We start from the raw sequence: 23,292 nt of genomic DNA on the forward strand, positions 1-23,292 counted from the left end.
CCAGATTAATACTAACTAAACTAACTGACTGGGTGACGGAAGAAAAAAGAATGCCTTTAAACCAAACAGGCTTTATTCAAGGATTGGGAACTACTACTAATATACTGGCTCTCGCCTTACTTATGAACAAATTGCTTAGATTAAAACAACCTTTATAACTTTGCTTTATAGATTTTAAATCGGCATTTGACTGCGTCAACCGAAAATTACTCTGGGAAAAACTCGAAAAAATGGGAATTCGGGCTCCACTTCTTAAGCTAATTCGCCTCCTATACTCAGAGACATGGGTGAGAGTGAGGATGGGTGACGGGCACACACTATCTACTGAGATCCCAGCAATTAAAGGTTTGAAGCAGGGCTGCGTTTTAGCCCCCCTTCTTTTTAATTTGTTTCTCGCTGACCTACCAAGAATATTGGACAAAGAAAACGCACATCCGCCGAAACTAGCGGACAGATGGCTCACAAGTTTGATGTATGCGGACAACGTCATATTTATGAGCCACACAAAAGTGGGCCTTCAGCGCTTAATGAGAAGGACCTATACCTACTCAAAAGAGAATGGAATGGATGTAAACGAGACCAAAACTAAGATTATGGTAGTTGCCAAAAACGCAAATATAAAACAAAAAAGCAAATGGTTCATGGATAAAATTGAGCTTGAAAAGTTGAGGTCTATAAATACCTAGGCATATTCTTCGATGCAAAGGGCAATTACCATCTATAAAAAGTTGACGCTAAAAGCAAACACATTAACTGCTGCATTTAGAACTATGCAGAAGTCTCTTCCCAGCCTGACCTATGGTCCTCTCCTGAGCCTTGTTGGTGCAAACCTCTTACCCACTATTACATATGGGAGTGAAGCTTTAATGGGTAAAGATAGTGATACTTTGAATAAAATTATAACCAGAGTATACCGAGCGCTTTTCCATCTCCCAATGAACGCTTCCCCGGCGCAAGTAAGGATGGAGTTTGGCCTAACAAATCAACACTTTGCAAGGCAAGGCCACTTAATTAAAGTCTGGAACCAAATAAAAAGTGAAATGAGATATCATTGCTCCTATGGAGAGAAATAAAGAAGGACACTAACTCTAGTGCAGCTCTTTACCTTAGAGATGCGATTAATGAATTTGGGGTTATGTCTATATGGGAAATGAACATAACCAAGTCTTCATTTAAGAAAATCATTAATAAAACTGCAGAACACCTATCCATTTTAAAGGATAAGGCTACCCTTACCAAGAGAAAACATGCCTGGAGGGTGCTAAACGGCTATAAAAAGAGGGAGATACAACAATATCTGAAAACCCCGTGGACGGAAAAAAATAAGTAGGTGCTCATTAAAGTGAGATTTGGATCCTTGCCAGGGCTATGTCATCTTCCCCAATGGGAATTTCAAGAAACCCAAACCAAATGTAGAGTATGTAACAGGGGTGAAGAAGACATTCAACATCTTCTGTGTACCTGCCCTGTACTCCTGCAAGAGAGAAAATTATTGCTCAAGATTCCTCTAAAATCTCGCGGCATACAGACATGCAGGCAGGCAGTGATTAAGTGTATGGACTCAAACGATATTGCTCTAAACACATCCTATGTAAAGTTCCTACTGCTGGTTAAAAGGAAACTCGGAGATGTAATCACTGCAAAAACTTAATTGTCTGTAAAGGTCCTGCAATGACAATTTTATATGATTTTATGCTGTAACATATATTTTAAAAGTTTCTTTTAGATGTGTAATGTTGTAAGATTTTAAATATTCATCACAATAAAATACTTATACTCTTGGAAGGTTGGGCCATTATTCCAGGCTCCGACATTTCTTTTTTACCCTGTGCTCAGCTCTGTTCTCAGGTTTTTACACACACCAACTCAGGGTTTCCCAATCCCAGCATGGCTGCTTGAGTTTTCAGTTCGACCTCAGCCCGGGCTGAGGTCGCCAGATCGTTCCCTAGCAACCATTCAACTGGGATTGCAGAAGAGACAACTACCTGTTTCAGGCCAGTAACCCCTCCCCATTCTAAGGACACCATAGCCATGTGATGGACCTTAGTTACACTGTCAGCATTGTTGACTGGATAGGTTTGTCCAGCCAAATACTGTCCTGGTAAAAACAGTTTTTCTGTCACCATTGTGAGACTGGAACCTGCATCCCTCAGGGCTTTTACTCTAATCCCATTAATCAAGGGTTGCTGCCTGTATTTCTTCAAATTAGAGGGCCAGAGAGCAAAGTGGCCATGTCTAACCAACTCTCAGAGACTAAGATAGCTTCAGTGTAAACCCAGATTTGCACTGGGTACACTGTTTATTCCACCTGGAGATTTCCATACTAGAGCTAGCTGGAGGAGTACTAGGGAGATTCTTTTTGAGACAGCAGAGTCTCCAGTTTGTCTCCCAGCTGTTAACAGTTATAACACCAGTGAAGATCGTGAAGATTTCTGGGACCAAACCACATGTGCAGGTTTTTGGGGGCTTTAGAAGACTCTTTAGTTTTATCCTTAGGATACTCATCCACTTTCCCATGGGAGGTTTTATAACCCCTTTATTTTGGTCACCCCTAGTGATAGTCCTGGTCACCCTAGTCTTGACCCAGTGGTCTTCCTTCTTTCCCAATGCTTGGGGAGAAATTGGATCTGAGTCTACCGGATACTGATGCAACTTTTCATTAATATAATAGGCCTGTGCGAAGCACTACGCTACGCTCGTGGAGTTTGCGAAGTTTGCGCAACTTCGCACTACGCGAGCTGCATGTAGAACAGTGCGAACACGCGTAGTGCAGCGTAGCGTAGTGCAGCGCTCATTTTTTGCTTGTTCACGGTCCTGAACGTCATGTTTGCGACCGCGAGCAAGCAAAATGACATCCCAGCGAGATTCTCAACGCGGGGAGGTAAGGTTTCTCATTGTGAGTGGTTGCGCATGCTCGCGACCGCTCTCAATGAGAAACTACCAGTTCGCGTTGAGAAAGCTGCAGCTCGAGTAATAACCTACTCGAGCAGCAGAAAACTACAGCTCGCACTGTGCAAGCAAGATGCCGTTTTCAATGATTGCACAGTGCCGGATGCTTGTCCGCACTGTGCAATCATTGAAAACACATCTTGCACAGTGCGAACATGCTACTACGCAGCTCGCGTAGTGCTACGTGAAGTTCGCGTAGTGCGAAGTGCACTTCGCGTAGCTTCGCGTATCGCTACTTCACGAACTATGCCCATCAACTTAAAATGTGTTTTTTCATAAACCGATTATAAATCCCCTCATAGTCATGCATTTCATTTCCAGTTAACCAGCCATCTGGTATTTTTACTGAGCAGTCAATAAAGTCAACCCAGGACTGACTTGAATTTTTTGAGCCCCCTGAAACTAATTCTGAATTCCTCAGTGGTGAGTCCAAAGCCATTAATCAGGGTATTCTTCATGAGGTCATAGGACTCAGCATCTGTCCTAGTGAGTTTCAGGAGAATATCCCTGCACTTACCAGTGAATAGTTCCCAATGCAAAGCTTCCCAGTGTGACTTCTTTACATATCTCCATGCTCAGACCCTATCAAATGTTGTGAACCATTTTGTGATGTCATCACCTTCCTCATATTTGGGAACAATCCCTTTGGCGATTTTAGGTCCATGTATTAAGTTGTTGCCATCATTTATGGGTGCTAGGCCCATATCTGCTCTTCCCTTTCTAAAGCCAGGAATCTATCCTTCAAGTATACTCTACGAGCCTTTCCAGCCATCCTTATTGAGGCTGTTCTCAATGTTGCTTGGGGTGCCTGAACCACCTGTGTGGGAGCTAGGTACCCTTGGCGCTACTCTTGGAAAGATGGGTCAGGGACCATGCCTTCTTTGTCTAGATGAGGAGGTTGTGTAGTGTAGTTCCTATATTCCCAATAGGCTCTGTGCATTGGAATAACATATACTATAGTTTAGACGTAGGACTGAGGTCCACTAGTTCTCTATTGAATATGTTAGACTTAATTGTGAGTGCCAGCTAGCTCAGAGGTCACTAGAAACTTTCTCTAATTCACAAGAAGGGATTAGTTTCTGACAACCGCATAAACATGACAACTTTGTTTCCCAAGAATAAGAAATCTATCTCTAGAGTCGTGGAAACAATAGACAGCTATTTCACTCAGTCAATCATGCATGCTTCGTTTCACCAGAGGTGCAGAGAAATAGAGAGACAGGCGTTTTCAATAAAAAGTATTTATTGAACAGTCTTCTGTCTCATGCAGGAGAAACGAACTGCTACATTCGTAATACTGGTTGCAAAGTACAATGCGTACAGTACGAAGAGTATTATAAAATACTACTGTAAAAGCATGGTATGGTTTCTAAGCCATATAAAATAACATAGAATACATACATTAATAAATAATGACTAAAAGTACTCATCTGGTGCTTCTAAAATACGCCTACCCCGGTGTACCTAACCTAGGTCTAGTACGAGGGAAGAAGTGAGTGAGATGTAGCATAAGTTTAGTATTCTTTTGCCAATAATCTATTCCAAGAATTCTCTAAGGGTCTAATCAGCTTTGTACCTTGGTTTAGAATGAAGGAGGTCTTGTATTTCTCTCTCAGTACTCAATTTCCCAGCAACCCGCAAGGGTAGCCTGGAAACACTGGAGCTGGATTTCTCGGCAGGAGAAAAGACAGCGTCTCTCTCAGTGTGTCAGCTGGAGGGTTGGCTTCCTTCGGCACTTGCTGTAGCAGGGCGTCGGGCAAGTAGTTACTCGAACTGCTCTAAACCACTGTGTGTTTGCCTGGGCAAATGTGGGCTGTTTATACCTTGAAGGTGCCGAGTTTGACGTAAGGTTGGACATAACAACTTCATCAAAGACTCCGTTCTTTGAAAACTCCTTGAGTTCTTGGATAAATCAATATTCAAGCAAGGGGAAGTCCCTGACTGCTGAAGGCGGGTTTTTTCAAGAAATCGTTGTGGATTCTCGGGACTAGTGGAAGTAGCTATGTCGTATTTGGGCTGCATAGGCTAAGTCTAAATATGGTTATGATTTCTATGCCTATATAAGGATAGGGGGATTTATACCTATATATGGGCATGAATCGGGAAAATTACACTAGGGTCCTAGATTCATATACAACACCCACTCCACTTTAATATGTTCAACATTACTAAATTATAAGCATCTAAACATATCTAAAGCATGTGTTTACAATCCCAACCAGAATATATGAAATGCATTTGAAAAAATGAGTATGTCTATAGTACGCATTTAAAGGAATTGATGTCATTCTTAAGCATAAAACATGATATAGGTAATGCAAACTGTATGAATCATGAAATTACATTTATGAAAAATGGCTCTTGAATACAGAAGAAAAGGTCGAGACCATTCCATAACACAATATATAAAACTGTTTTGGTGTTCGAAGACAAGGCCAAATATTGTCTATGAAGTGTTTCAAAAAGAATTTCTTCTTTTCTAAGAATAGTTCTACTTTAAGCAGATTACTAAGGGCCATATGTATGAAGGTACCCATTTGCGATTCTGAATTAGTGATTTTTAGCGAATCGCAAACTCAGAATTGCAAAGTGGTATGTATGTAATAAATCGCAATTAAATAGCGAATCGGTAAAAATCGCTATTTAATTGCGAGATTCCCAATAGCGATTCCTTAACCATAAGAAATCGCAATTTTGCGATTTCTTAACGGAAAAAATCCCAATTTTGCGAATTTCGCAAATCTGCCAATCGGAAACTCAGGTGCAGCTTGATGACATCCCATCCAGGAAGTGTGACTACCCATGCTGCACCTGAGTTGCTGAGTCACAGTCAGAGAGAAGGAGTGGTGGAGAGGGAAATCTGCAGTTTACTACAGTATGGCTGAAACTGGAGACATGGCCAGCCAGGAAACTCAGCAGCAGCAGAGTGAAGGTGCAAGGAAGCGAAAGCAGAAATACTCAGAGGCAGAGTTGGAGGTATTAATTCCGGAAATGGTGCTCAGCCATGAGCTACTATTTGGAAAAAAATCATTGAGGGTGCCGGAGACTCGCAAGAGGCGCATTTGGGCTGAAATCCAGCAGAAAGTAAATGCAGTGGGGGTGACACACAAGAGTGTCGATGAACTGAGAAAGCGATGGTGCGATCTGCGCCAGCGCTCGAGGGAGAAGTTAGCTGCCAGGCTGGAGCAGTCCAGGAACACCGGTGGAGGGACCTCAACAGTCTCTGACTCTACAACTCTGGAGGAACTGGTGGAGGGGACCCTGCAACCAGAAAGTGTCATGGGTGTGGCTGATCTCGACAGCTCCGAGCAACAAGTACCAGGACCAGGTAAGAAACATGCCATCCCATCCCTGACACCCCCCAAACACCCCCCAGCAGCGACCTAGGGGCAGGAGTAAATTTGTAGTTCAGAGCAGGTACACAGGCACACACAGCAATACATTATGGGAGATGTAGTAACATGAACCGTGAAGTGGTGCCTTGTAACCCAGCCAGTCCCCAAATGTATGTGCACGTCAGGAAAGGAAAGTACATGACACATGTAACCCCAAACAGTGAAATGTATTAATTGCAAGTGCAAGTGAGAACAGTTAATAAATGTGTGCATTTACGTCCAAGGCACCATCTGGAACACAGCCTACAGGCAGTGGGACACTGGCCGAAAGTCCAAACTTAGGAGACGCAGTGCATGAGGAAAACACAGATGGGGAGGACAGGCCCATCATCCCTCCAAAGCAACGCAGGAGACATTTAGTTAGACCACTACCCCCATTGGAGGGCGAGGCCGAGGACAGCGATGTCAATGTGCACCCATAGCCAACACAGCCACAGCAACAAGTTTGTGCACGTGCTGACCAACTCCCACAAGGCCCAACCAGGCGCAGGTCTCGCACACCCAGCAGTGCTGCAGATCCGGGGGAAGAAACAGTCTTTGCCTACGCATATGTTGCAGGTGCAGCGCCTGCAAGCAAAAAACATAAAATCTTTACAGAGAGAAGTGAGGGCAGGCTTCAGGGGCATGACGCGTGAACGGACGGGTGCCCTGCAGGCACTCTGTGAAGAACTAAGAGCAGACCATGCTGCAAGGCGCCAAGAATTGCAGCGCATGGACCTCTACACACGGGCCATGAACCAGCTGGCCTCTGCCACCAATGTCCTCCCCAGGTGCAGCATACACAGGCAGCGCGAGGTGGCACACGGTAGCCAGGACGTAGCTAGGGCACTGGTGCAGGTTACAGCTGCTGTAGACGAGTTGCGGGCAGTGCGTACTACTCGGCCAGGAGTCCTAACTCCGACTGAAGAGGATGCACTGTCAGGGCGGAGCAACACCACACCCCGACCCATCATGGAGAGGCGCCGTAGTGGCCGAAACAGTCGGCCTACGATGCCTAATGAGGAGGACACTGTGCTACCACCAACAGGGGCTTCATCTCGCCAGCGCTGCATGTGAGGTGCAAAGTTTGTGACCACTGGAAGGGGGCAGCTAGCCACTTGACTTGTACACTACCTCCTGTTTACAGACTTGCACTATGACTTTAACATGTGCAGGAAATATGGAGTGTGATTGGGTGGCATTCAGGCTAGGCTGTGTGACAAAATTGATCCTGCAGTTAAGGAATTAAACACAGTCGCACACATGAGATCTGGCATTGTGTAATACTTTCTTACCTAGAAATAGTTGCCTGTAATCTCATCTTGCCTCTGGCGCCCAGCTGCTGCACCAGCTACACCAGCTGGCATACGTCCTGGGTCAGGCCCCTCCACGTCTGAGGAATCTGATTCACTGACCTCCACTGGTGTGCCTTTCCTGGTGGCGATGTTGTGCAGCATGGCACATGCTACCACTATCTTGCAACAGGTCTGGGGGCTGTATTGTAGTGCACCTCCGCTCTTGTGTAGGCATCTGAATCTGCTCTTCAGTATCCCAAATGTGCGCTCAATGGTGCCTCTGGTTGCTATGTGTGCTCTGTTGTATCGCCGCTCCCCAGCGTTGGCAGAATTCAGGTAGGGCGTCAGTATGAAATCCCGGACACCATATGCACTGTCACCTGTGGGGTGGGATGGATATGGTTAGTCACTGTACTGCACATGCTAGTCTGAACAAATGTGGCCTCTGTTGAAATGCATTTACCTAGTAGATATCCTTCGCCAAACTCCCCACTTGTGAGTCTACGGTATATCCCACTGTGACGTAAGATGAAAGCGTCATGAGTGCTGCCTGGGTATTTTGCGACAATGTCTGTGATGATGTGTTTGGCATCACACACCACCTGTATGTTCAGTGAATGGTAGCATTTGCGGTTCCTGAACACGTACTCATTCTGGGAGGGAGGGGATATTGCAACATGTGTCCCATCTATGCATCCTATGACGTGGGGGAATTGGGCTATTTGGTAGAAGTCCTGCTTGGTCTGGTCTAGTGCCTGTGGGGTGCTTGGGAAGTAAATGTGGTGTTGCATCCTCTGTACCATGGCATCATGGAACGTGTGGAAAAAGCGCAATAGTGCACTTTGTGACATCCCTCCTGCTGAGGCTATCACCCCCTGGGAACTACCTGATGCCAAGAGGTGTAGTGAGCACAGGACCTGGATGTGAGTAATGTAATGTAATGTAGTGGCACTTGTATAGCGCACGAATCACCATGAGGCATCTTGGCACTTGTATGAATACCGCTGAGGAACCCTTCCTGGCCTTTCCCTGCGAAGTGCCCACTCCTGGGGTTGGGGATGGAATGTGTCCTGCGTGTGGGGTGTTCAAGGAAGGGTTAGAGTTCCTCAATTTAATCATGGATACTGTCTTCATCCATCCTGTAGTGTGTGTAGATATCCTCCTCAGTGCGCTGGAAGATGGTAATGAGCGCACGGAATATCCTCTCCTCGCGTCTCCTCCTTTGTGCATCAGCTCTGAGTCGCATCTTCCTTGGTCTCACGTGCAGCCCAGCCTTTCTGAAAAAAAGTTTGTTGCATTCTGGTATTCCTTAAATAGTTGCACCTGGTTACCACCTGCTCCTCCTTGGTGGTAATTGCGATTCTGTAAATTACGAATTTCCAGAAATCGCAATTTGCGATTTTTTCATACATTCCATTGCGATTTCTTGATTTGCGATTTCACGTTTGCAAATTTCGCACACGAAGAAATCGCAAAATGAGAAATCGCTAGGAAATTCGCAGATTTTTGATGCTCGCAAAATAAGGAATCCCATTTTTTGCAATTTCTCATTTTGCGAGGCACTTTTGCTTCATACATTCGAAATAGCGAATTTTCATTCGCAAAAGCTGTTTTTTGCGATTCGCAGCATTTGCGAACGAAAATTGGCTTGATACATATGGCCATAAGTGCCATAAATAGTTCCAATTTGGAAAAAAGTTCAAATTGAATCGTAGAAAAACAGAGTTCCCAATTTTAGAAAGTTTGTTTTGAAAAAGATAAGGTCAGATTTCAGTGTTCATGGAACGCTGTGTTCAAGATTCAAAAGTTATTAATCAGATCGTCTAGGCTAGCAAAGAAACCGTCTACCATAGTAGGCGAAAGTGGAACTACTTCATCAAGTAGATCAAATGTGCACAGATGACAAACATCGCTGTCAGCGCCAGATGCCCCGTTAGCAATGTTCACATCAGATGGTACCTGTGTGCCTGTTGATCCTCGTATCTCACCCTCAGTTAGACTTACTGGTGAGACCTCAATGAATGCCGTCATCAGAATTGGTAGCCGTTGTGGGCAACACGATGCATGAGTCGTTACCAGACCTAGCAAGGTGTCAGCATCCGATGGCAGTACTGATGGAAGTGTAAGACAGATGTCCAACACGCATTCTTCTCCACAAAGCAGGCATCCTAGAACAGGTAAAATGCAATCTTGCCAGATTGGTCTGAACGAAAGAAACCAAGTTGTATTCAGATCTCTTAAACGAGCCAAGCCAAGAATCTGTGTAATCCTTTCATGTTACCGCATGGCTAGGAGGGCTTGTTCCATGGTAGTCTGGGTATCGTTGGTGACTGGACTTGTTATATTGGAGCAGAAAGAATAAAAATAGAATTCCTGCTACGAGTCCCAAAATAAGAGGCAGGCCGCCAAACACAGAGTGCACGAAATTTGGAAAAATGCCTAGGACTGCTTCAAAGGGTGCTAACAGTCCCGAAAAAATCGTCTTAAATGCCTGAGCGATGCCGCTGGTATCAGACATGTTTAAGATTTGACCTAACATTTCTGCGAAATGTACTGGGCAGTTTATTGATAATAATGCATGTATCTCTGCAGAAGTCCTTGCAACATGCAGATCATACATTTCTCTAGACGAGGTCAGTGGCACAGTTTGTTGCAAAAGAATGGCTTTCATTCTGCTTAAAGTATCAATTCGTATAGAAGAGATATTCAGTGAAGGCCATAACACCGACTCCCTGTCTGTCTTGCTTTTTGGATTCAATACTTGCATACAACAAGAGTAATGTTTATTCTATTGAGAGACAAAGTGGATGGTGAAAATTATGAGGAAATAGCGATTATGATTTGAGGATTTAAAAAAATTTAGGGAAATCAGATAAACTAGTGAATCAACCCTGAAGCAGAAACAAGGGAGGAATTGACTAAGCGAATGCCTATACGTTGTTGAGCCCTGATGATGTCCATTCATGGACGAAACGCGTCGGCTGTTTGGTTGGATCTGTGTAAATATTTATAGTTGATTGGATGTTATTTGTAATTTGGAACATTGATGGAACAATTGTCGCCTTCATTTCTTGACGAAAAACTTCAGCAAAAGAAGATTTTGAATCAACATAGTTGAACTGTGAAAATAATTAATTGATTACGGTGCTCCCACTTGATGAGAATTTTTGTATTAGTTTGGAGGGGGTTTCAATGGTAGACCCTGGTGTCATATAGATATACTTTGCCTATAAGCTGTGTTAAGTTAGCATGAGCTTATTAGGAGATTAAACACAATTTTTACCTTTCTGCTACTTCTGCACACTACACATATCTGTTGCTTTAGCTTTGAGCCTAGTAGGGTGTTTTGATTTACGCAAGAATAATATGTTGTTACTCTGATATCAGCCTTGCTTGGTGAGCTGTGTCTGTACAGTGAGTGCTGAAACCTTCAAGGATATCTCAACACAATGGTTGTTGTGAGGTCTGATCTTCGCACGTTCCTAGACATAACATACAATCAGCTGCGGCCAAATTCTGGCTTTAGGCGCGTTTTATATTGCTTTGCACAAGAGCATACAAACACACTTGATGGTGCTTCGCATGCAGAGGGCTGGTGGAAGATGATGTGATCCCTTACCACTAGGATCTTGAGGTATGGGGCCGCCCTGCTAAAAACCCAAAGAGACCTTCTTAGATACAATATAATATACTAACTAGGGAGGGTGAGAATTAGGTGTTACTGAACCCTATTCATTTTAAGCATTTTACCATGCTTTCACCTTTTGTATTCTATGGACTAGTGACTATGCTGATTACTTTTTTTCTTATAATATGTTTGCTTGTATTAGCTAAGATACTGCGTTTGAGGACACTACATTAGTAAATAAACATTTCAAATATGCACGCGTCCTCATTTACTCCTTGTTCTGGATTCTCCCGGGAGCAAGATGGCGGCCGTGCTCTCGGCCGAGTGAGGTGGCGTTCTGCTCTTCTGAACCGCAGTGGACCCCTGAATGACTGCTCTGCCCTGCTTGCACAATATTTGCTAAAATCGTCTGTCTTTCACTGAGTAGGAAAAGAAGCAATTCCGCCTATGGCTCTTACCTTTTGCTTGGCCTCTATCAGACCTGGATTGTCTCTGAAGCTGTGGTGGTTTTGGCGGGCTGCTCAGCGCCCTAGCCTCCGCTCATCTGGGTCAGTGCTTCGTGCGGCGCTTTCTACTTCCAAGTCCGGCGACTGTTCTCCGGGCCGTGGCTTTCTACCTCCGACTTTCAAAAGCAGGATGCCACCGAAAGTGCCATCTAAAGCGGCGGCTGCCGCTCTCAAGTCCCGCAGCTCAATGTGCAACCAGCAGGAAGCTGACTTGAAAGGCCCCGCGGCTTTGATCCAGAAGGGACGCCTTACGAATGCAGACAAACCTCCATCTACGATCCCTGCAGTAGTTGCCGCCACTCCCTCGATGTCTACTAAGGGTCGAACACTCCCTGAAATGTTTGGTGGGCTTGGGGCTAAGGAAAAAGTCCTCACTGCAAATGCTGGTTTGTCTGACACAGCGCAAGGACAAGAAACCAAAGACTCCCAAAGATCTTTCCGGTAAGGAGGGGGTGAAGCTGCAGGCTCTTAATAATGCAGTTCCTTCCCCGACTCGGCTGACAACTTCTCATATCCTGGCTGCTGTTGATAATCCTGTCTTATTACAGAGTCCACCTTTAACAGTTTCTACCACAGCGCTGTCTTATTCAGGAAGCTCTTTCCATCATATTGACCCTTTTGAGCTCCCGGGACTTACTAACTCTATTAATTCTTCAAAGGAGGCTCCAGATTCCTCTAATGTTGCATATTCTCCCATCCGGTGCATGCTCACTCACTCACTCACTCTGTCTCTTAGCGCCAGGAAGCTACGGCGTCAGTGCACTCTATAAATTGCACCTAAGATAAGATGCTGGGTAACGTAGTTCAGCTTTCCAATACGCTTATACCTGCTTCTTTAGAGTTGCCTACAGATCGATCTCATGACACCAGGGGCTCAGAGGTTAGTGAGACTACAGACAAGTTTTACTCGGTCTCCGATCATTCTGTATCCGGGGAGGATGATGATGACGATCCAAAGGCCCAGTGGTCGGACTATGATAGCGACTAGGCTGATTGGCGTCTTAGCGAGGCTTCAAAAGACTTCAATACCGATACAGTTTGCAAAGCCCCCGGCTCTAAAGCATCTTCCCAATCTATTGATCAAAATTTGCAGAATAACTTACCTGTGGAACAGTCTCAATTGAATATGCAGGATATATGTGGAAACACTGGGGGAGCCACGTCTGCTATCTCTGAAGATGTTTCTCTGGTAACAATTTATCAAACTATAATGATGCACAGAGAAGCAACAAGACAAGAGAACATGCGTACCCAGGGGGTTTGCCGCAAAATGCAGAACTCTCTTCGGCGTGTTATTAAAACCTGCACCGAGACTACTACTAGGGTCGCCGAAGCTGAAGAACGGATTTCAGCTCTTGAAGATGCCGCAGCTGTTCAGAAAGATCTAGTCACAGAGGTCAAAGAACAATGCAAGGACATCTTATGGAAGCTTTCAGATCTTGAGAAATGGGCTAGAAGGAATAACCTTCGGATCTTGGGGATAGAGGAAAACAAAGAGGGTGACGAAGTCCGGCAGTTTATAGTGGAGCTTTTTACCAATGCTTTTCGAGAGGTCACCCAATGGGATTGGAATCTCGAAATCGCATCGTTTTCCATTCAATAAAAAAAAGCAATCCTCTGCCAGTGCCAACAATCCCTACCCCCGTGCTATCCTGGTATGTTTCAATAACTTCCTTGCCCGTGAACGCATATTTGACCTTGCCAGACCTAATAAGAAGCGATCTGCTAAGGACTGCCAATTCTTTGTCCGTCCGGATTTTTGTTCAGAGATGGTTGATCGCCGATGGCATCTCCGGCAGCAAATTTCTCTATTCCAGGCTAAGGGGGCCCAGGCATTTTTTGCTCTTCCCGGCAAAATTAAAAGTTATTTTTAAGGGCCAAACAAAGGGCCCGATGTAGGTAGGCCGTTACCGATCGGTAACGGCTGAAAATACCGATTTTCGGCCCTTACCGATCGGTATCCAGCCATCGAGATGTAGGGCAATGAAAATCGTCCAAATGGGTATATATACCGATTCGGAATGGCGACCGAATCGGAAATAATCCGAATCGGAAATACCCCGAATCGGTAAGAGAACGAATCAGTAACATACCGAATCGATAAAAATACCGATTCGGTACATGTACCGAATCGGTAGTGACATCGAATCGGAATAAATACTGATTCGGTCCATGTATCGAATCGGTGGAGACAGCGAATCGGAAAAATTCCGATTCGGATAACCTACCGATTCGGTAGAGTTACCGAATCTGTAAATCTCCGAATCGGACAGAGAGAGAGATGTAGGGAAGCATAGAAAATACCGATTTTGGCTCAAAATCGGTATTTGAAAATCGGTATTTACCATGGATTACAATCAGGTGGTAACCAACTTCAACCTATAAAAATAGAACCAAAATGCATTGCAACTTGCAGGATGGCTGGTTTTTATGTCATTGCAAGGCGGCTACGGCTACAGCAGGAAGGAGAGAGGGAATGGCAAAGAGAGGAACAGGTTTACAGACAGAGGATCACCCTGTTGATGCTCACAGAGGCAGAGATCCTACAGAGGTACAGTCTGCACTCAGACACCATTCTGGAGCTCATCAGGGACCTCAAACCACTGTTGGACCACCCCACCACAAGGGCACACGCCATCCCAGCGCACGAGCAGGTGCTATGCAGCCTACACCTGCTTGCATCTGGCAGCTATCAAAGTGGAGTAGCTACGGTAGGAGGGGTGACCCAGAGCAGCCTGTCAAGGTTTTACCACAAATTCCTTGACGCCATGATACAGATGATGGACCAATACATCTGTTTCCCTGCAACCCACGCGGAACTGGTACAAACAAAAGCTGACTTTTACCAGATGGCACAATTTCCCCAAATCATCGGCTGTATAGATGGCACGCACATTCCGATTTGCCCCCCTGCTGACACAGAATACATATACCGCAATAGGAAGTCTACGCACACCATCAATGTTCAGGTGATCTGCAATGCGAAGTGCACCATCACAGACCTGGTCGCAAAATTCCCAGGTAGTACCCACGACTCCTACATTTTTCAACAGAGCGGCATCTATGCACGGCTGACGGCTGGCGAATTTGGTGAAGGATACCTCCTAGGTGAGACACATCATCAGACCCCCATAACACAAAGTAGCTAAGTGAAATACATGTATGCATGTGAGTAATGTTACCCCTTTTCCTTCTAGGCGACAGTGCATATGCCCTCCGCTCATTCATACTCACCCCCTACCTCAACCCCTCTACACCCAGCCAAAGGAGGTATAACAGGGCCCACAAAAGCACAAGGAATGTAGTTGAACGGACCTTTGGCATCTGGAAAAGCAGATTCAGATGCTTGCACAAGAGTGGAGGTGCAAGGCAGTATACCCCCATCACCTGCTGCAAGATCATAGCTGTCTGTGCAATGTTGCACAACCTTGCGGTGAAGAAGGGCACTGAGGTGGAGTTGTCAGACTACGAGGACCATGACGACGACGTTGCTGTGCCACAAACACAACCTGCTGGGGTGTCTATGCCAAGTGATGGCAGATACAGACGTGAGGAGATAACAGAAAACTATTTCTGAGTGAGTACAAATGCACAGACAGGTCAATGGATGTTAGGAAATGAAATATTTAATAATGTTGCAACAACGTTACTGCACTGATGTGCAACAAAAGAAAATGTAAACAAAAAGTGGTTAAATGTCAATTGTCCGGGTTGCCTCACCCGCCCTGGCAGTCTTATTTTTTGCTGCGCTTAGCAGCCCCACTGGGATGTGCCTCTCCCCCTTCTGCATGTCCAGCAGCTTCAGCAGAGCGCCTGCTGCTCCGGCGCGGCTCTGACACTGCGCTGGCCAGGCTGCTGCGGCTGCTGCTGTCCCCAGCCTCGCCCAGGTCCAGGGCTGGATTGACAACAGTGTTCGAAATTATAAGTGCCTCCATGGCGGTCGTAATGTGGGCCATGCCCCTGGTGACCTCTGCAGTGTTCTAGGTCAGGCTGGCCTCCATATTTGCCCCACGTTGGCATAGCTGGGCGGTAGCAGCAGCAAGGCGGTTGATTGACCTATTATGCATGCGGGCATCCCTGCGGCGAGAGAGCTCGTGCTCATCCAGTTTTGTACATAGCTGCGTGATGGCAGTGGTCATACGGCCAAGACATGTAGCAATGTCCTTATTGCTTTCTACAAATGTCTTAAACCCCTGCGCCATCTCTCCCATCTGCAGGTTATGGACCCGCAACTGGCGCTGGCAGGCCAAGATGGATTTAGCCTGCATCCGCTGGATCTTTACCATACTGCCCTCCAGCCCTTGAAACACGCTGCCCTCCCGTGCTGGAAGTGCACTGCTGGATGTTCTTCGCCTCCGGGGATTGCTGCTGCCCTGCTGTGTGGGCTGGGGTGCCACAGGTGTAACTGGGTTGCTAGCTGGGGCCTGACCCGCTGCTCCCTCGATGGGGTTCAATGGAGCTACAACAATACTCCTGGCAGGAGATGTGGCAGGTGCAGGGTGGCTCTGTGGTGGGGAGTTCTCTGGGGAGAACTGCAATGGGGGCGTGCCAGATAGTCGGGGGGAGTGTAGAAATGTGAGGGAATGTCCAAGGTCTTCCTCATTTCCCAGGGCAGTGGTGTTCTCATCCTCCTCCTCCTCCTGTGCTGGTTGACTGGTGCTTGGCCCTGCCACCGCACTGGCAGATGGTGCTGGTGCTGGTGCTTGAGTAGCTCCTGCTCCTCCGCCTGATGGTGCCCCTAGGTATAAAGAAGCATTTGTGAATTGAGTGCTGATGTATTACAGTCACTACAATTAAAGCATTGCACATATCATTTCAAATACTTTGATTCAGTTTCACAGTTCTTTTAATTATGCTTCTGCACTGGCATTTTTTCCTAGTTCTGCTGACTACATTTACCATGATGCATTTCTCATGTCTATTGGTAGCAGTACTGGGCTGGGGTTTGGCTGTGCATTGGGTCTAAAGGGGAGGTGTCTGGTAGGGTGTGTCATGATGCGCATGCTTCTTACCTTTAGCTGTAGCTCTGGCTGAGCTATCCAGGTCCCCAACTCCAACCACACTCTCCCTCTCGATGGTAGTCGCCACTAGTTCCTCCAGGTCAGTGAGGGGTGGCGCCGGGTTCCTGCCTCCACCAGTAAGTCCTGCTTGCCTCTGCAGCTCTGCCAGTTTCCACTTTGTGAGGCTGCGGATATCGTAGAACCTCTTCGTGAGGTCGTCAAGGCTCCTGGGGGTGACACCAACAGCGTTTACTTTCTCCCCTATTTCGCTCCACAGCCTCCTCTTAGTGGTCTCAGGTACAGTGAGGGACAGCCTCCCAAACAGCTGCCTGTGTACCCTCACCACCTCCTCCACCAACACTTGCAGCTCCGTGGTGCTGAATTTTGGTTTCCTCTTCTGCACAGCCTTCTGGCTCTCAGTGCTGCTAGCCATGTTGCACAGTGCTCTGGATCCTGCTTCCACTGCTGCTCACTGTGAATGCTCAGCTCAGGCTGCCTCTCCAGAAAGTTCTAATGAGTTGCACCTGCCTGTGTAGCCACTCCCTGCTAAGGTGGGGGAGGGTGGTTCCACCTCATTGGCTGTTGTCTTTGGTTTCAGTTTGACTTGCTTGCCGAATCGGCATTCACCGATTCGGTATTTACCGAATCGGATTTTACCGAATCGGATTTTACCGATTCGGTAAATACCGATTCGGAATTTACAATGCGTTCCTATGGGCCTTTTGGCCATGGGGGTGTATTGCGATTACCGATTCGGTATTTGCCGAATCGGTTGTAGCCTATTCAGTAAATTCCGATTCGGTGAATGCCGATTCGGTACGTATCGAATCACAATACCGATTACTACCGATTCGGTATTTTTCCGATTTTTTTACATCTCATTTTCCGATTTCAAAATACCGATTCGGTGCGATTCGGTATTTTAAAATCGGAAATGGGTTTCACCTACATCGGTCCCAAAGTTCTTTTTGTCGGAGATACCTGCTAAGGAATTTCTGGATTCAATATAGCCTGAGTTAGGCAATGTATTTTTTTGTTCTCAGATGCAGGGAGGCCGTCAATTTTCTGTCTCTTTTTTTGTCTTTGCGATGACCTGAGTGGTATATATAAAATTCTGAACTCTTTCTCTAGCTGATGTTTCAGGGTCATCCGTAATTTTTCTGGATAGGGGGAAACTGTGGGATCAGTGGAGTCTGGGGACACGCTTACTCAACCATCACAAGGACCATGGTTCTGATGCTCCGTATGGGGGGTGAGGGGTGTGGGGGTGTAGTTTTTCAGTTGGGGTGGGTGCGGTGATTGGGGTGGGTTGCTGGGTGGTGGGCGGAGGTGATCAGACTCGTGGTTACAGACAGACGTCTGAGTTTTTCAAATGTTTTTAATGAGATGCCAATTCTCCTATTTCTCTTTAAAACAAGGTGGATTGCAGTTATTTGCTCTATAAAATGTTCAATAGTTCTTCAGGGCTATTCGTTTCTGACTAAACTTAATGGCTGCTCCTAGATTGACATGTGCAACTTGAAATATTTGTGGACTGAATGACCCTAAAAAACGTAGGATTTTTCATAAGATGTTGCAGGTGATGCAGGTGGATTTAATCTGCCTGCAGGAAACCCATATTCCTTGGAGCAGCCGTGGTCATTTCAGTTTTTTGGATATGATTTAGTGGCCTGCACCCGACAAACTTCTACAAATAAGGGTGTTGCTATTATCTTAAAAACCGTGGTTGGGCGGGTTAAAAGGATAAAGCAAGATAATTTAGGCAGATGTTTAGTTGTAGAGTTATTGGTTAATAATCGTTTGCTCTCTGTATGCTCGATGCATGCTTCTAACCTTGATGACCCGCAGGTCCTGAGGAATCTAAATCTAGAGTTAGCTACTTGGTCCCATCCAATGTTTTTTTGCGGGGATTTTAATATCAATATCCCTAGTCAGCTAGATATAATAAAGCATAGTGCATATGTCGGACGAAAGCCTCATGTTTATAAGGAGCTCCGGATTCTTCTTATTGGCACTATCATTATTCAAATCAAGAGGGCTACACTTTCTATTCAATAACTCATAACAAAATGGTCCGTATCGATTTCGTTTTTATGTCTGCTCAAGGGGCAAGGTCTACTAAGATTGAAATTAACCCTAGGACTATATCTGATCACAATCCCATTATTTTCAGACTCCCATGGGATCGTTCTGTTAACCAAATCAGATCATGGACTTTCAATAGGAAACTTTTATTGGATAAATTGTATCAGGAACAGCTCACTGTTTGGATCTCAGAGTTTCTTTAAATTAATAGTCGTACCGCATCGGTCGGTACTGTCTGGGACACATTTAAAGCCGCGTTGCGCGGCGAAACTAAGGGATTCGCCTCCTATCATTGGAAAACAGAGCAGCAAATTGTTAAAACTAGAGTAGCAGCGCTTCAACAAGCTAAGTTGGATCTAAGTATTAATATCCGTATGGGGGAAGATGTAGCAGCAAGTCTGAAATCGGTTGCTAAAGCAAAGCCTAATCTACTAGAGCCCTTTTATAAAGATATAGCAACCAAGTATCTCCAATTCTGAACTTCTATGTATGAGCTGGGGGAAAATTCTGGCAAGGTTCTAGCAAAACTTCTACAACAAAGGGCTGTAGCCAACCAGATTATCAGGGTTAAGGACCAGTCTGGTATTATCCAAGACACACCCAGTGGTGTTGTAAATGCTTTTGTTGTATTTTATTTGATCCTATATACAGAGGATTCGAATATAACTTTACAACAACAAACTAGCCTGGACCAATTTTTCCAATCTATGGATATTCAGAAGGTTACAGCTGATCAAAATCAAATTTTGGCAGAACCTATTAGTTGGGAGGAAGTTGTAACTGCTATGAAATCCCTTTCCAACGGTAAAGCAGCCGGGCCGGATCTTATCCATCTTGAATTCTATAAGACTTTCTCATACTTATTTAAGCAGCAAATGTTAGAGGTGTTCCGTCTTGCCCAGACCGGGTCTGTCCCTGATTCTTGGCGACAGTCGACAATTGTCCTCTTTAAAAAGAAAGGCAAGGACGAATTAAACCCTGCATCATACCGGCCGATAGCGCTAATCAATACGGACAGCAAAATCTATTCAAGGATATTGGCCTTTCGTTTAACCCAAACAATTCTTCCCCTGGTTTCCATCCGGCAGGGACACGACGGATCACATCAGGCGTGTCATTGCTAGACTGGGCAAAGGTCACAAACTCCTCCCTCGGGGTGATCCTGTTGGACGTCCAGAAGGCGTTCGACAGGGTCTCCTGGGGGTATCTATGAGGTGTCCTGCGCTGGAAGGGCTACACATCGGAGTTTATTCAGGCTCTACAAGCTCTGTATATATCTCCAACATTATTTTCCTATTAGCAGGGGCACCAGACAAGGATGCCCCTGTTCTCCCCTCCTCTTCGCTTTATTTATTGATCCTTTTTTATGTTTGATAGAAAAATCCCAGACTATTTCTCCTATCAGGGTCCATGGAATTGAATACAAGGCATTGGCATATGCCGATGATATTGTATTACTAACTGATAATGTTGCTTGATCTTTTCCTGCATTGGAGACCCTGGCAGCCCAATTCGGCTCAATCTCGGGCTATAAGTTAAATATTGCAGAGACGCAAATTCTGCAATCCGCGGCTATGCCAATTTCTCATGTTCCTATAACTACAGAGGTAGCATATCTTAGTATTCAAATCTCGCCCGATGTAGATCAGATCCTGGACCTGAATTATTCTCCTATTATCGATCTACTTCATAATAAGTTAGAGAGGCTGGATCATCTCCATCTTTCGTTATTTGGTCGGTGTAATATTCTTAAAATGTTTGTCCTTCCTAAATTTTTATATCTTTTCAGATCTATTCCACTTCTAATCCTTAGTCTAACCTTAATAAGAGCAGAAAGGATATGTGAACGATTTTTATGGGCATATCATAAACTAAGGAGGGTGGCTAAGTCTCCTGCAGGATCGTGGGGGCTGGACAGTTCCGAATTTAATTTATTATTATTGGGCAGCTATGATTCAACACTTCGCCCTTCCTTTGCTAGGAGATTCTGCTGAGCTTCCATTACATCTGTCACCATCAATATATTCAATATCACTGGGAGATGCCACAAGCGGTGTATTAACTCGTATCCTCGAACCAAGTTATTTAAAAAAAAACAAATTTAAGGTATCCTGGGCGGTATTCTCGGTCTGGCAAAAAGTTTGTCATCATTTTTATATCCCTAAGCTCAATTATTACACCCCATTAAACGCTTCTGGGTTACGTCCATCAATATTTCAAGAGTGGGTGGCTATTACCTGGACATCTCTCGGTTTGAAGGAGATTGGCGACTTGGCTGATCTCGGGCAAATGGCCTCTTTTTCTTTTTTGAAGGAGAAATTTCATCTGCAGTCCAACCACTTTTTTAAATACCTGTAATTCAGAGGTTTTCTTGATAAGAAGCTTCCTGTAAATTTAACAATGTTTCATAAAATTACTATAGTTTTCTCAACTTCCAGATGATTTAGATGATCAGAACAATAAGTGGGTGACTAAATTCGGATGGGCAGATTTATGTTAACTGGCGCATCCCCAGGGATGCGCCAGTTAACATGCGCCACAGTGCGCCACAGCTCCGCCAGCCATGGTGCGCCGCATTTATAATGCGGCGCACCATGGTGCAAAAACGGCACAGATGCGTGACGCATCTGTGCCGGAAATGTGGCGCATTGCTGGAGTTGCGTCGCAAGCGCGACGCAGCTCCAGCAAGGCTTGGGGGTGCCCCATTTTAACAATGCTGCGTCAAGACCTACTCCTGCTTCAAGCAGGCGCAGGCTTTTGACGCAGCATTGGCTTAAAAGTGACTGAGTGAAATCTCATAGATTTCACTCAGCCAATTGTGCGAGGCGCACCTGCCCCGGAACGCCCACCCTGCGCCGGAACGCCCACAAGCGGCGCAGGGCTTTACAACGTGACGCATCTGCCTAGATGCGTGACGTTGTAAATCGTTCGTAGGGATGCACCACGTTTACGCCCCCTTGCGTGACGCAACAGCGGCGTAAACGTGGCGCAAGGGCCTCATAAATCTGCCCCGGAGTACCTTGTGTTGACTTAAAATTTCTGTTGGTTTCAGCTAGATCTGTTTTGGTTTCAGGTACCCTCCGCTCGCAAAGTTATATGGCTATGTTTAACTTCTATTATGCACCTGCAAAACTTGATGGGGGGTTGTTAGTGGGGGCAAAGGATCGTTTTGCGCTAGATGGAAATTTCTGTCTGCAGACTCTGTTCACATGTTCTATGACTGTCCGGAGTTATCTTCCTTTATCAATCAAACTGAAACTTTTCTTACCCAGATAACTCCAACTTCAGTTAAAATCTTGGCAGAAATGTTAATTACTGGCTATGAATACTCAATGGCCCCCATAAGAACAATATATCAGCAAGCTTTTCTGTTTATTGCAATGGCCATGGTCAGACTCAAAATTACATCGCTCTGGATAAATCCTGAACCTCCTACCTTTTGTCATTGGAAGGCCAGGATGTTGGCCTGGTACAAACTAGAGACTTCTGTGGGACCTACGAAGTCCCACGGGGTTCATCCCTGAGCCACACCCTCTTCAACATCTACATGGCCCCCTCGCAGCCATCGTCCGACAACACGGCCTCAACATCGTATCCTACGCCAATGACACCCAGCTCATCCTCTCCCTCACCAAAGACCCCATCACTGCCAAACTCAACTTCCAGGAAGGAATGCAAGACGTCGCAGTCTCAATGACCAACAGCTGCCTGAAGCTCAACGCTGAGAAGACAGAAGTCCTCGTCCTCGGTACCACCCCTTCTACATGGGACAACACCTGGTGGCCGAACGCCCTAAGAAGCCAACCTTCCCCCTCAGACCACGCCAAGAACCTTGGCATCATACTCGACTCATCAATCACCATGACCGACAAGTCAACAACGTCACCTCCAGCTGCTTCAACACCTTTTGCATCCTCCGCAAAACCTTCAAGTAGATCCTCTCTGAGTCAAGGAAGACAGTCACCCATGCACTCATCACCAGCACACTGGACTATGGAAACGCACTCTACGCCGGCATCAAGTCCCTACTCTGCAAACTCCAGACAATACAGAACACCGCCGCCAAACTCGTCCTCTGCATCCCCCGACACAAACACATCAGTGAACACCTTCTAAGTCTCCACTGGCTTCTCGTGGAGAAACGAGTTGCTTTCAAAATCCTCACTCACGCCTACAAATGCCTACATAACAACAGACCCAAATACCTCAACGACAGAATCAACTTCCACATACCAAAAAGAAACTTCCGATCTTCCAACCTCGCACTGGCCAAAACCCCACGCATCCACAGAGCCAGAGCGGAAGATCCTTCTCTCACATTGCAGCCAAGACCTGGAATGAGCTACCGGCAGACATCAGATGCGCCCCCTCCATGAACACCTTCAGGAAGACCCTCAAGTCCTGGCTGTTTGGCTAAACAGATCTGCAAACCCCCCCCCACCTCCCTTCCCCCGC

General features: G+C 45.7%; 1 protein-coding gene across 1 annotated transcript in view; it reads left to right on the plus strand.

Annotated features, from left to right (window-relative positions):
* POLN (DNA polymerase nu) overlaps positions 1 to 23,292 on the plus strand; it is a 2,377,116-nt gene that overhangs the window by 1,792,870 nt on the left and 560,954 nt on the right. The window lies entirely within an intron of this gene.

This window comes from Lissotriton vulgaris, chromosome 3_2 (assembly GCF_964263255.1).
Source record: "Lissotriton vulgaris chromosome 3_2, aLisVul1.2, whole genome shotgun sequence".
NCBI classification, from domain to species: domain Eukaryota; kingdom Metazoa; phylum Chordata; class Amphibia; order Caudata; family Salamandridae; genus Lissotriton; species Lissotriton vulgaris.